Here is a 15612-nt window from a genome sequence, read left to right on the forward strand (position 1 = left end):
GGACGTCCCAGACAGTGAAGTCTAGTTAAGCACAACCTGTCCGGGCCCCTCATGCAAGCTCCTGGCTGGCAATCTTAGCAAGCTCACCTCTTAAGTGATTTTAAGAGATCAGCTCTTAAGAGATCAGCTCTTTGGTGATTTCAGCTCTTTGCTTGCTAAGTGCCTTTGGCAGATGCAGGGAGAGAGAGGAGAAGGCTGTGTGAGGTTCTGCAGGGGCGTCTTTATTGGTATCTTCTGCAAAGAGTCCCAGTGACAGCTCTTCTGCCGAACTGGGCAGAAATAGGGGTTTATATAGGGTATAGGAGTTTTGGGAAACAGTCCAATAGTAAGGGTCAAGGCAAAAGTGACCCATTGTTTTACAGAGATAACAAGGGTCTGAGGGCAGAAGAGGGGTTCCTCAGGTCCAGTCACCATGACCAGGCATTTCCTGTGTTAGGGAACTGACTGCCAGGGAGGCCTTGCAGGCCCTGTGCCTGCTACAGCACACCAGGTAATGGCCATGGTGAGCAGCTGGGCCGTGCACAGACTGAGACCTTGCCTGGCTTTCAGGGCAACAGACTCCATGGCCATCACCACAGCCCCATGGAGACCCACAGCAAGAATGAACTCCCTGGGGGAGGCTGAGACACCCGGGCTGTCCCCATTGAGCCCCACCAAAGCATCAGAGGGCTCTGACTGAACAGGGTGCTGTTGGGGGCAGCTGAGGGGCTCTTCTGCTAACCCTGCTACTCATCACCCAGAAGCCTGAAGTGAACACGCCTTGGGATTCTTGCAAAGGTCCGTAAGTGACAAGGTGACAGGCAGCAGGGCATGGGGAGGTAGGCCACGTGGGAGTGTCTTCTCTTCCTGAGGTGGGTACAAGCACTATTGTCCACTCTCCCCCAAAACCCACATCCTTTCTGAAATGAAGTGGTTTCTTATTCCCCAGTTATCTACATTTAACCTGGCTTTATGAGAGATTTATGTTCCTTGAACTTCCAAACAGAACCTATTACTGCATGCTCAGCTATTGTACTGATCTGCAAGGAGAATTCAAGTAACCTGAAAAGAAGTGGTTTATATAGGCATCTCTGCATCAGCTCTTCTGTGCAGTGTATTTGCTCTTTTCCCATTGCTGATGCATGGAGAAATTCTCTGCCCACAGGTTCCCTCAAATCCCTAGAGTTGTTAGGGAAAAGAAAATATTTTAGGAGGGCTCTGAGCATCTCCCACCCTTGCACTGTGCCATAGCAGCAAGTTCAGGAGGGAGGAGCATCTCTGTTAGGGCATAAGCCACTTTCCTATTGCTATTCTGTAGCTCTCCAGCAGCAAGCCCCAAGCCAACCAGCTGACACTGCTCCAGCACCCCTTTCTTGAGTTCTGGGAAAGGATACAGGAAGGGGTTCCATTTTGCACTGAGTAAAATCATCTTTCTTCCCTCTGATGCTGACAGTTGGCTTGAGGACCAGTATCCCATGGAGGGCTTGATTTGCCAGCGGCAACATTCTGTGCCTCCATGCTGCAGCACAGCACTGCAGCGGGAGAAATTGTCCCGTCCTGTCCTAGGGCTCCTGCAAGTCTTTGGCATCAAACTGTACTTGTTTGATCCAAGACCCCATACTGGAAACTCAGCCTGTGGGAATGGGAAGGTCTCTTATCTTCTTTGGCAGGACTTCAATAAAAAACAGGCTCCCTGTACATCTGGGGCTTGCTGGTGTGCCCCCCTGCCATGAGGCGGGGAGCACCAAGAAGAGCTGTCCTGCAGCATTCCCTCTCCTGCCCACCCTACAGTCCTTATGGGGAAAGCTCTGCATCACAGAAACTGTCTGTCCTGTCTGTATTCCTTGTTTTTGCCTGTCTCTTTTCCCATTGTTTTCCATCAGGAGCCACGACAGCAGCCCCAGCACACTGGCTTAGATCTCCCAAAAAGCCTGGAGCAGTCCTTTGTCAATACAGTGACTGTCCTAACAACGCTAAAGTTAAATTTGTGGCCCTGATAATGGATTTTTCTTGTGACAGATGGTCACTGCCTCCATGCAATGGTACACAGCCCTAAAGACACTCCTCCAGCCATCAGGCTCATTTCCAATCCTTTACACATCACAAAATGCGGCAAGAAATCTCAGGAGAGCTATTTCCTTTTCTAGAGTTGAGGGCTCCAGCCATGGCTGACACAATGTGCACTGTCTTCCCAGCCTTGGTCCAAATGGCATTTTCCCACCAACTGGACAGCCAGATCCTTCCCTGCCTATTGGGATCCCAGTGTGCAGCCTCAGCCAGCTGACTGCTGGAGGTCAGGAGATGACTTGAAGCCACCCATGCTGGACCCAGATTGGAAGAGCATCTTTTGTTCCTGGACAAGGACTTCCAGGTGCCCCTGTGGTGACAAAGCCAAAAACCAAATGCACTGCCCAGGGGCTCCAGCTCTCAGCTCCTATTGCCCTCAGGAACTCAGTGCTCACATGCTCCCAGGCCTCCCAGGACTCACAGTTGTTGTTGGGGGCAGAGGAGCCCTACTGAAGGGAGCACTGAGGATGTCACAGGCTGTTGTTATTCCTGCCTTCAGCTGTCACTGCTCCTGGTCCTGGAACAAACCCCTTGTGTCCAGCAGAGCAATGCCAGCATGATGCATAGGCAGGGCAGGTGGTGGCACACTCAAGCGAATGATGGCACAGGCAGTCAATGGCATGGGCAGACAGGGGCACACAGAGCAAAGATTCCTTTCCCACCACCATGGCAGGGAGGGCAGTGTGAGGTGCCCAAAGCAGCCTGGAATGCTCCTGACTGGCTGCAGGAGTCCTGTTTCAGGGTTGGCAGCAATGGACCTGCTGCAACATAAGGGCAGGAGAGCGGGTGCTGTGACCCTTTGCAAAGGCTCAGCCAAGGGATCTCTCCCATATTGCCTCACAGCCCTGGGTGCTTCCTGGCAGTATCCCTCCCTGTTCCTGATGCCCAGACCCTGCAGGATCCCCACCCAAACCTGCTGACATCTGGGCAAATAGAAGAAGACCTTTCCCAGCTGCTGAGAGCTCCCACTTTGGGCAAACACCACTGGGACCTCGCTTTCCCAGAGACAATCCCTTAGCATCCACCTCCCAGCAAGCCCTCCAGCAGCCAGACTTTTCTCTTTCCAGCAAAACTGAGGCTCTACAGGGCTGCCCAGAAACAGGGATGAGCTTTGTACAGCTGCAGCAAAATCACTTTTTATTGTTGAGCTAAATCACACCCTGGCCAGGAAATTATTCAGCTTTAATCAATTTATTAATCCCATTTTTTCCCAGATTTAACCCTCCTGCTTCACCACCATTGCCCAACCCTGAGCCTTTTGTATGAACTCTCCTCCTGAATTCCTGGTGCACCCCAGGGCTCCCCAGCTATCTTAAGAGCTTTTTCTCAACTCAGAACTCAAAGATGGAAATCAGATTATCCAAAACCCTGACAGTGAAAAACCTCTAACATTTATGACTGCCAGAGATTTTCACAGTTATACTTTTCAGGTTTTGGACATATCTGCAGAACTGGACTTTTATTTGTCTTTCAGGAGAAACTCAAGCTTCTGAGCTGATTGTGGGATGCCACCATCTTGAATGTGAGAAAATCATGTGTTGTGGAGATCTTAAAAAGCCCTGGGGAGCCTCATTCATTTCATCCTCCTCCACGTACTACCAACCAAATGTGACTGATGTGCAGCTGGATGCTCCAAGGATGCATAGGGATCTCTCCTGCTGCAGCGGGACACCCTCAGACATACCCCAAGGCCGCAGGTATCTATTCCTGTCCCAAAACAGACACGTCTTTGGGTCTCTTAAGGCCACTTCAGGCAGGTCAGCTGGCTTTGTGCAAACTTCTGAAACATGAAGAATGTTGCTTCAGCATGAAGCAAGTCTGGGACAGCTCCACAGCCCCCCGGCACAGCATCACACTCAGTGCTGGGCAGGGTTCCAGTCCATTCTGGAGTCCAGCTCCCTCCTTCACTAACACTGGTCCTGAGGAGGCCACAGAGCTGCTCTGAGGGCTGGAGCCCCTCTGCTCTGGAGCCAGACTGGGACAACTGGGGGTGTTCACCTGGAGAAGAGAAGGCTCCATGGAGATCTCAGAGCCCCTTGCAGGGCCTAAAGGGGCTCCAGGAGAGCTGGAGAGGGACTGGGGACAAAGGCCTGGAAGGACAAGGGGGGAATCGCCTCAGTGGTTAGATGGGACATTGGGAAGAAATCCTTCCCTGTGGGTGGTGAGGCCCTGGCAAAGGGTGCCCAGAGCAGCTGTGGCTGCCCCCTCCTGCAAGTGTCCAAGGCCAGGTTGGACAGGTCTTGGAACTGCCTGGGACAGTGGAAGGTGTCCCTGCCCATGGCCAGGGGTGGAACAAGATGGACTTTAAGGTACCTTGCAACTCGAATGATTCTATGGTTCTGATCTGCAAAATATTTTTAAGAAAAGGTCCCATGACAAATGTTCTCTGCTGCAGGATAAGAGAACAATCAGGACCCTCACCTGGGATGACACCAGTTAAACTCATTTCTGAGGCTGAAGTAGATTGAGTCAACACTAGGGGAAAGGAAATAGAGAACAGCTGTGTTCTGGGATGATCTCAGGCCTTCAGGGCTGCTAATGCTTCACTCAAGGCCATGGCCCTGCCCTTTTAAGATACATTTGTGCTTTGCTCCCAGGACAAAAGGAAAAGAAAAACCTACTCAGGTTCATTCAAAGGAAACTGGCAATGACCTCTGTGCCTGCAGGGAGAGGGCCATGCCCAGGGAGATCATGGAAAGGATGCTTGTCCCACCTCCTGCTCTCAGGTTTCAACAGGTGACTTGGATGAAACTACTGAGTGCAAATTTTCCAGTTTCATGTGGATTTTAGTTTTATGTGAGGTGGAAGAACAATCATGGTTTCATGGGCTAATGACAGGTGCTGCAAGGAAACACTACTCTGTTGTGGGGAAAATCTTTCTTTACTGGAGTAATTTCTTTCTGCTCAAAGTCCCTGGGCAGGGCTGAAGTTAAACCCTCAGAAGAGAAACTGCATGAGTGTGAAATTTGGCAGCACCTAGGGATGCAGGCAGCTTGCCAGAGATGCTCAGCAGACACTCATCTCCTTTCTGAGGAGCAGATGGTGAGGTTCAGATCTCAAACTCCCTTGGATCAGATGCTGGAGCAGCTGCCCAGGTTGGTGTGTCCTCAGGGGAGCTAACATCAACCTAGGTGTGTGCAGCTTCTGTCAGGACAGACATGCTCCTGCCTGGTGTGTATCAACCAGACAGGAGCTGGGCAGAGGCTGCTGTGGATGGGCATCCACATCCCGCTTCCAGTGCATCCCCTTTCTGCTCCAGCCCGGTCCCCATCCTGCCAGGAGGCCATTGTGTCCTTGGGAGTGCATTGGCAAGGTTTGGGCAGTGGGGGTCTGTAGAGTGCCTTAGTGAGACAGCACCAAAAGCTGTCCCTGTGTTGGACCCACTACCACCCACAGATGAGCCCGCCAGCAGTGAATGGGAGGGTCCTCTGGGATAATGTTTTTAAGAAAGAGTAAAAACCACTGCACAGCCCTGCAGATCCTAGTTCAGCGGAGAGGGAGGGGAGGAGGTGCTCCCGGTGCCAGAACAGAGACTACCTGCAGCCCATGGGGATGACCATGAAGAGACAGCTGTGCTCCTGAAACATATGGAGGTCCATGGTGGAGCAGATACCAACCTGCAGCCTGTGGAAGATCCCACACCTCTGCCTTCCCACGGCACGAGTCTGCTCAGCCTCTGAGGGCTGGTTTGAGCACCAAACTGGTGCTGGGAGCCTGCTTGACTGCCACTGTCTCCTACCCTCACCTTGTCATGCAGGAAGACTTTATGCATCTTGCTAAAGGATTCAGCTTCCGTTTCCAACACGTCTCTTTTTGGAAGTGAGCCCCGAGATCAGCAATGTCAGTTCTTCTGTGGTTTGGGGGGGTGCACAGTCAAAGCAGGACTTCCCTAACCCAGGGTCAAGAAGAGCTGCCAGGCAGCTGCCACATCCCCGAGGCATGGAGTGCCTGAGCCCTGCGCCAGGCTGCAGGTGCTGCTCAGGCTCCTCCTCCTCTCAATAATCTGCCAGGACCATCACTCCTGAGAGGCAGGGAGAGGATAGATACCTGGTTCTGTGGCTCAGCAGTGGGTTGCTACGCAAGGACAAATGTTTCCAGTGTTTGGAATAACTCAGGTCTCCTGGCAGTCACTGGACTGCTCACCAGGGGACCAGGCACTTGCTTGGGCTCCTAGCAGTAGCTTTAAGCTTTCAGGTGAGATCTTTACAGGTTCAAGTTCCACTTGCTTAAAAAATAATGTCAGAATCCAGCTGGAGCCTGTGCCAGCCACATTCCTGGCAGCCACATCCCTGGCTGGCACACATCGGTCTCCGAGATAAGCCTGGAAGCAGCCAGGAGTAACACAGCTGTGATATTCTCACCATGCCCTCCTGCCACCCAGTGGTGTCCATGAATGAGGAAGGTGACAGCAACATATGGGACACTTTCTTTGAGCCCTCTCCCTGTCTCCAGCTGTCTTCAGCTTGGGGGTGACCTGAACCAGCCATGATTTTCTGATTTTCACTCTTCAGTAGATTCTTCCTCTCAGTACTTGTCAAAATCCCTCGATTACAGGGCAGGCAAACCTCCAGAAGGACCATCCCTCATCAGGGAGCTGCTGCACCCCAGCACTGGGAGCTGCCTGCTTCAGGAGGGGTTGGATCTGGCTTCTACCTTCACTTCATGCACTGGAAGAGCTGGTGGCTCCATCACTCTCTGCCGGGCTGTCCTGAGTTTGCTGATCCCCAGTTGCACCTTCTCTGGCTGGAGGGACCAGTACTGCTTAGACAGGAAGGGTCCTTCCCAACAGTTTCCCAGGAGTCCTACGGCCATGTGATGCCTCCTGGCAGGGCCCAGCTGTCCCTGCTGCCCCATGTGCCACTGCACCACCCTGGTGCATTCCAGGGGACAGGATCAGTCCCCTCATGGTCCTTGCTGCCATGCTAATTGTTCCTACAGCCAGCTCCCACCTCACATCCCTCCTGGGCTGAACAGGATATCCACCACAGAGCAGAGGCATACTACTAAGCATACTACTATCCCACAGGCTGGCCCAGACCTTTGGGGTTTTTCACAACAGTGATGTACTTTCCATTGCTTTAAAAAATAAAATCCCTGTAATAAAAACTCCAGCTAATTTTATCCCCAGTCTGTTTTTTCCAGGCTGCTGCAGGATGAGGTGCCTCCCCCAGCCTTGTCTGGGGGGTTCACTGTGCAGCACCAACAGTGCTCATGTTTTCAGGGTGTCTGGGGGCATTGGAGGGGAGGACATTGAGGCCCAGCAGTTGGTTGGTTGCCCACGGAAGGCCTCTTTCATCTTTGCCTTGCTGGAGAGCCAGGAATCAGAGGGAACAGTTTGGTGTGGTGAGAGCAGGACCACAGTGCAAACAAAGCCACAGTGTGAGCATGGTCACAGTGCGAGCATGAATACATGTGACCATGGACAATGCAACCCATAAGTATGATGTGGGCACAGATACAGGATGAGCATGTACATGGCACGACCACAGTCACAGTGTGTGCACAGATGCCATGTGCATGTCCACAGGACAGCCTGGCACAGCGTGTGCATCTACAGCCACAGCTGTGCTGCTCTGCTCATGCCCTTATATGTGCCTGGGGCAGTGGATTTCTCCAGCAGCGCCTGAATTGCTGAGTATCTCCTAAGCACTACCATGCACACTGGTGCAGCGGTGTTGTGGCAGTGTTCCCCCATCCATCTGTCATTGGAGGGAGTCATTAGCACGCTCACAGGCAGTGCTGGAGCACCCAGCAGCTGTTGAGCTGTGGCAGTGGTCAGCCAAGGTGGCTGTCACAGCCTGATACTGGCACACACCAGCCATTTCTCAACGCTGCAGCTGGCCTGGCAGCTGAAAGGATGGGCGAAAGTTCCCTGGCCCTGAAGGCATCACCCTGGGGCCTCCAGCCAGCAGCAAGAGGGCAGAAGGGGCCCAGGGGGCTGGGGACCTTGAAGAAGGGATCCTGCTCTGCAGACCCACATCCCATCCTGAGGCTACCACACCAGCATCCTATGAGCAGAGAGAGCTGCCAATCCCACTGAGAGGCAGGAGGAGGAAAAGCAGCTCAGGCCTCCACTAAAATGGTGGAAATCCATGGAATACTACAGGAACTGGAGAGGGGTTCCAGCTCCCATTGTTCCCAGGACATGGTGCAGTCACATTGGGAGCTCTGCCCCTCCTCAGACCCTTGAGGCACAGCTGTCCTGCGGGATGCAAAGCAATTGGGTCATTTCTGGGGGTGTTGGATCCTGTGGGATGAGCTGCTCCAAGCCTCACAGCCCCAACAACCCAATTAAGTTTTGCAATACTTAACTTTTTCATAGCCCCTTTAGTTTCGTAATTCTGGGCTCCCTCTGGAGGCAGGTGCTGCACAAGAAACTGAGCAAAGCGAAGAAGGCTGAGGACCCCGGAGAGAAATAAACATCCTCTCCTAAAAGTATTACTTAAAAAAGCTGGGTTCTTTTTGTTTGTGTGTGTGTGTGTATGTGTGTGTGTGTGTGTGTGGTTTTTTCCCTCCTAATTCCTTGATTTTAGGAAGGCTAAGGAGATTTATGACTTTTTGGGACTTGGCAGTGATGCAACAGTCTACTCATCCAAGGAAAATATGAAAAATGGCTGGGTTTGGGAAACCCCCTTAGGATTTGGGACAGAGAAGCAAAACAGGAGCTGACAAGTGCAGATGTCCAGGCAGTGCAGAGTGTGAGACACTGCAGGGGTGAACCTGCAGACCTCCCCAGAACCAGCCACATGCCTCCAGCTGTCATGGGTGCAGGGGTGCCAGGGATGCTGCTGGGGTGCTGGGTCCCTCTAACCCAATGGGAAAAGCCTGGCAGCCTGGCATGGAGAAGCAGCTGCAGGCACTCACCAGCCAACAGTGAGAAGGTGTTGGCATCGGTGCAGCAGCACCAGCACCACAATGTCTCTCACAAACCCAAATTATTTCTTTCCTAAGCCATCAATACTAAATATTTAATGATAGGATTGTTAGATTATTTGGTTATTACCTTCCTGGTCGAACCAGCGGAGGCCTATCCAAACTGGCCAGGGCACAACTATTACATGGGATGGGACACTGGAGTCAGAGCCTGGGGTGGTTCCCAGCCTGGCACAATGAGATGATTGATCCATCCGTGGGACAAGGCCTTGTCCAAAAAGTGATTCAGCCTGAGGACTAATGAAGGTCTTGGAAGATTTGAAGAGCTAATAGAGATTTTGGAAGGATCCCAAAGAACCATATGCTTTCTGCACAGCAGAACTCATGCTTCCAGAAAGAAAAAAGGGAAGTGTTTAAAACACCTGCACTGAACTCAGTGCAAAGCACTTTCACCTGGGGCTAAATAAAACCTTAGGGGCCATGGCAATGTCTTTTGGGTTTCTTGATTTAACTAATAGGACTAAAGATTGTTTCTTTCCCAGTTTGAGCAGCACCACATGGGAACAGTGATCTTCAGCAAAGAGGCCATACCTGGGGGACCCAGGGCTAGGACATCCTTCTTGCACTAGGCTGTCATCGCTGTGGGACCCATCTGTGGGCATAAAACCATGGATGTAGTTGTGACCTTTGCCCATGGCAGCCGCAGGATGCCTTTGCCCGCTAGCAGTGCAGGTGGCTCTGCCTGCCCTCAGGTTCTTGACAGGAAGATGTCATAATTTAGATAATAAAAATAGGATTTTTTTTTTACCTCAAGGAAAAGGGCCAGAGGACATGTGTACTGTCTTCTTGGGCTTGTAGACACTCACAGATATCCTTCATGGGCAGGAATGGTTTTCAGTAGCCAAAATAAACCAAACCTGCCTGCCTGGACATACCTGAGGATGGGTTGTCCCTGGCTGCCCATGACCCATTTGTGGGCTCTCTTAGACCCAAAGCAGGGAAGCTTTGGAGGTAAAAGGAGGGCACATGCCCTGGTGACACTCCACAACAAAAGGACTTGCTACTCTCAATGCTGTCCCCTGGATCCAGCCACAAGGCAAAGGGGGAGTCATGTCTCCCCTGCCCCATGTCCAGGGGGCCTGACAGCAGCAAGACAGGGGAGTGAAATGCTAGGCTGTTTGTGCCTATGGAATAGTCCAGGCTTTCTGCTTTGGTGTCATGCTGGTCCATGGAGGAGAGCCACAAAGATGATTGAGAGGGATGAAGCATTTCTCCTGAGGAAAGGTTGCATAAGTTAGGCTTTCTCAGTCTCAGGAGAAGAGAAGGCTCCAGAGAGACCTTAGACCCTCTTCTAGTGCCTAAGGAGACCCCAAGAGAGCAGGCCAGGGGCTTTGGACAAACCCCCGGAGTCACAGCACAAGGGTGAATGGCCTCAAGGGATAGTGTATTAGGAAGAGGTTCTTCCCTCTTAGGGTGGTGAGGCCCAGGCACAAGTTGCCCAGAGCAGTTGTGGCTGCCCCACGGTGGTATTATTCAAGGCCAGGCTGGACAGGTCTTGGATCTGCCTGGGATAGTGGAAGGTATGCCTGACCATGGGAAGGTGTGGAACAAAAAGGTCTTTAAACATCCCTCCCAACTCAAAATCATCTGGGATTCTTATTCTCTGATTCAGTGGTTCATGTGCCCAGCCCTCATCTACAACTGAGGAAGGGAAAAGGGTCTTTTTACACGAGTGGGTTTTGATGACTCCCTGGGATGTGGCTGCAGCCCAGACCTAGCGCAGGCTCTGGCCCTCCAATTGCCTGTTCCCACCCAGAGCATGATCCGGGAGGAGCAACCAGAGGTGTCCCAATGGCACAGCAGGAGGATGGGGTCACCTCTACCCACTGGCTGCACCCACTGCCACCCAGGTGTCCCACAAAGGGACACTTTGGGTCTAAGGGAAACCGCACATGTGATCTTCCAGGGTGTTGGCCAAGACCTCAGCCCCTGCTCTGCTCCCTGACAGCTGCTTTTCCAGGTCTGGGTATCTGCCATGTGCTGCTGCCTCCTTGTGTAATGTGGGGGAGTTTAAGTCATGGTCCCTGTGGTACACAGCTGCAAAGCAAAGCAGGGATTCTGGGAGCCTCACTCTTCCCCATCACTTGGGTCTCCTGGAGGCAGTATCTGCCTTAAATCAGTTGTACCTTGGAACAGAGCGGGGTGGCTGTGCAGGACGAGGTGAACACCCACGCCAGGCTGGGATCACAGCCACAGTGAGTCATTGGCTCTGGCAGAGATAGGATGGGACACTGAAGCAGAGTCTGGATGCTGTGCTTGATCCCCTCAGGATGGGAAATGAACCCCTCCAGAAATGAACCATGCTAGTGAGCAGAGGCTCAGCCTCCTCCATACCCTGCAGTGGGGAGGACAGACCCTCTCCATTCCACCTGGGAGTGGGCCTTTGCTCATAGTGCTGCAAGTGTCAGCCACAGGCAGGGAGGGGGAACAGGGAGCACTGGGTAGCACCAGGTGATGCTCTTAAAACAGAAGGCAGTTTATACCAAGAGTTTATGCCAAGAGGAGAACAGAGTTGACATTCTGGAACCTGGGATACAAGCAAGAGCCCAGGATACAGGCAGGGCTGCAGCAGCACAGCACAGGCATGGTCTAGGATGGGAGAAGACTCTAACTGAGGGATCACAGGGACGATCAGCACCTGCTTGCAGGTCTGAGATCCAAGAGGCACCTCCTTAGTCTGGTCAGCCCTGCATGGCCCAGCTCCCCATCCCAATGAGAACCAGCCCCAGGACCCAGGGTCTTCTTCCAGTCATCGCATCCTCAGTTTGCTCCCCAGTGAGTTCCACTGACAACAGCAAGGCCAGGAGGTGCAGAGCAGGAGGGCTGCAGAGCCAGGGCAGCAGAGACTGCCCCAGCAGTGCTGACCATATGGCAGGGAAGAAAAGCAAAAAAGACAGAACATTCAGGTCAGGTGCCCAAGATGCGCCTGTTCCTGCTGACATGTAGGATAATAGCTCTGCTGGGACAGCAGCCCTTATCTGAAGGGGCAGCTGGGCATGGAGCACAGGCTCAGAGGACATGTAAAGGGCATGTAGCTGGGCAGGAGAGGAGAGAAAGTATAAATAGATGAACCAGGGTGACTGGATCCTTCCAAAACTGCACAGCTGAGGACACAGAGGATGACATCCTGCATCCCTGGGCAGCCCAGGGGCCAGGTATACCTCCAGACTGAACTTAGGAGAGATCTCACTCTGCTCAGACTGTAGCTCCAGGCTCTGGCAGTGCAGACCCCCCATGCAATGTCACCCTGGCACCCACCATAAATGCCCAGGGACAGGCATGTTGACCCCATGGTGTTGCACCTGTGTGTGACAACCTCCTGCATGGAGAGCTGTGGGGAGGTGAGGTAGGTTGGCAGGAGCTGTCCTGGCCAGGAACAGCAAAGCCCTGCTCCAGCTGTTCCCAGGGTAACCACAGCTTCACACTATGGGATCCAACAGTTATCAGAGATGGTGTAGTGTATTTTTATACTTTGTAATACTTTGAAGTAGCTTTGGTTTTGTATCCTCGTATTTTTCCCAAATGGTTTATCCCAAACTGTACCCCCTCCCTTTACCTGTGTAATCCCTCTCCCTGGCTGAGATCACCCCCAAACCCCCATCCTGGCTCTCTGTCAATCACTCAGCATTCCATCCCCTCCATCTAGAAGCTTCAGCCCAGGATGTCGAGCGATCAGCCAGAGGCCAGGGGTCAGCCCCCCAAGCCTTGCCCCATACGCTGTCCTAAATGTCCATCCCCCAGTACCAATCCCTCAGGGTCACTTATTGGTCAGTAAATGTTCTCTACTTTGGGTTTCCACCTCCCTTTTAATGTAACCTTGGCACCTCTCCCGGGGCTCTCAGCAGGAGCCCCCTGAGGTGCAGGAGCTCCTTCGAGACTCCTAGAATAAAACCTTGGATTAACCCCTGCTAAGAGCCGGCCCTTTATCTCCTACCGATGTGTCTCCTGCTGCAAAGGCACCAGCCCAGGTGCCCTCAGCACCCTCAGGGCACAGACAGTGTCTCCTTCAGGGCACAGACAGTGTCTCCCCTCAGCACCCTCAGGGCACAGACAGTGTCTCCCTGCTGTGGCCGTGCCTGGGCTGCCCCCGGTGTCTGGGACTCAGGGCTGGCCGGGGATCCTGAGAGGCTCCCAGAGGGACAGAGATAAGAGCCCTGGAGGTGCCACCTATCTATGCAAACCCAGTTCCAGCAGGAAAAAGCCTGAAGAGAATGGAACATGCTCACCCACGTGTCCCAGCATACGCATCACTTACAGACCTGGCCACAAATGCAGGTCTCATGGCTCCTGAGCCAGCCCCCACTGTTAAGGGTGCCAAAGTGGACACAGCCCATACCCACAGGGGAGGGCCAAGCCCATCTGGCTCATGTGGCCAGGCCAGAGTGACAGCTTGAGGTGAACTCTGCAGTTCCCAGGGGAAACCTGGTCCCAGCGGGCTGTGGCACTCCCAGGGCTACCCCACAACCTGCCACAGTCACACAGAAGGTGGGATGGGAGCCAGTGCTGCTGGCCAGGACTGGGACAACCCACCTGGACTGCAGCAGAGAGCTGCCCTGAAACAGTCTGGAAAGGGAATTGTGACTTTCTTTTTCTTTGGAAGCCCTCATGGGCTCCACACCCAAGCAAAGGCATGAAATGGGAACCAAGGGCAATTACCAACTCTCTTCCTGCCTCAGCTGGAACTAGTGGCTACCCTAAGCAGCACCTGGAAGAGGCCATGGCAGACACTCCTTTGCCAGCTGCCAATAAGTGGACTGGGGTGTCCCTCTTGGCTCTGCTCCCCACAGGGGAGGTTCAGCCTCTGCAGGATGCAGGGTTCACCCAAAGCCTGGGAAAGGAAGGTACTCTAATCAGGGCAGAGCCTCAGGTTCACCCTGTGTGAGCTGCCATCTCAGCATAGGGCAGAGGGACATGTGCCACACATGCCATGCCACAGAGGTTCCCTGTGGCTGACCCTGTGGGAAGGAGACACTGTAGAGCACCAGCCACTGTTGCCACCACTGTGGGGCAGCTCTGAGAAAGAGTACTTAAAAACAAGTAAGAGGTTGTGAATTGCACCAGCACTGCCTGACCAGTGCGAGTCCCTAGCACAGCTTCTGGGGGAGTAAACAGATGAGGCTACAGCACTTGGAAGAGGTGCACGTGGCTTTAAGACCCTGCCCCACAGCAGGGAACAGGGTATCCCCAGACCCTGAGAAGCCCAGTAGTATCCCCAGACCATGAGAAGCCCAGAGGTAATGGGAAAGGACATGAAAACATGTCCAGGTACAGAGACCCCCAGGCTCTTTGTTTGTTCACCAGATTGCAGCTTCAGCTCTCCCTGCATTCTGAGAGACAGGACAGTCAGGGACTGCAGGGCTGGCTGTAGTAGATGGGGTGATTTAGGGAGAGACAGAAGGACAAATTAAATAAGTCACCCCACTTTATTATCCCTAAAGCCAGGTAACCCTCATAAAAAGGGTCAGTTCTAATTAACCTCAGGCAAAACAGGCACTGGACACTAGAGGAGGCATCACAAAAAGGATGGCAGGCACTGATACCTAGGGGACAACTAACAAACCAACTCCTGCAGACAGGGGATGTGACTAGCCATGGCCTTGCTGCTCCTCCTCCACCATCTCCCTGGTACTCTGCTGATCCCCACTCCAGCTGCAGGCACAGGGCAGAGCAGAGATTCATGCCTTGCAGTGAGCTTTAACTCAGGATCAGTCTCAAAGAGAACAGCTGGATGGGACAGAGTCCTGACAGATAAGAACAGAAGTGAGAACAGAATTGGCCTGCATGTGTCAGCTCAGGGCAGAACCAGCACTGCCCAGCCCAGCTCAGTGCCACAGAATCATGCCTGGAGAGTCAGACCATGAAACAACACCAGAGAGAAAGGTCCTGGCCTTGGGGATACAGAGGGCCAGGCTGTGCTAAATGGGATCTTCAGTGAAAGTACCATGGATACCAAGTACCAAGGCAGTCAGATGCCATTCAGCTCAAGCATCATCACCGAGCTGGGTGGGAAGCAGGAGGTGCCATCTCATAGGACCCATCTTGAACGACCACCACCCCTCGAGACACCTGTAGAGGAGTGCAGCTCACAGTCAGGATGTCATCCCCCACAACCATGTGAGGCAGAGCTGCCATTTCTCCCTGTGGAGATGTGCACAGGGAAGAGCCTGTCAGCCTCTGCTCTGTCCCACACTCAGTTAAATACAAAACCAAGTTCTAAAGACCCTCTGTGAGGTCAGGCTGATGTGAGCATCCTCAGGCTATGAATATCACCTCTCCTTTCACAGTCATCATGAAAATAATCTAATCCTGGCAGTCATCAGGAAGTATTTGCCAGGTCAAGCCAAGTAAAGACTGAGGTGTCTGTCTCAACTTGTCAACAGCCCAAAACAGCAGCTCAGAGATGTAGGCTATCTTGGTTGGGTCTATGGCTCATTTCCTATAGGAGCCTACAGCCATGTAAACAGCAACTATGGTATCCTTACCACAAACATGACAGAGTGGTTGCCATGAGAACCACCAGTTTGGGCACTACAGGGCCAATACAGTGCCTCTGGCAGGCAGAATATGGGCAGCAGAGAGGGGCCAGGCATGCCTCCTTGGATTTCCAATCTCGTCTTCCAACAGCAAGACAAG

Source organism: Ammospiza caudacuta, chromosome 21 (assembly GCF_027887145.1).
Source record: "Ammospiza caudacuta isolate bAmmCau1 chromosome 21, bAmmCau1.pri, whole genome shotgun sequence".
In the NCBI taxonomy this organism is placed as follows: domain Eukaryota; kingdom Metazoa; phylum Chordata; class Aves; order Passeriformes; family Passerellidae; genus Ammospiza; species Ammospiza caudacuta.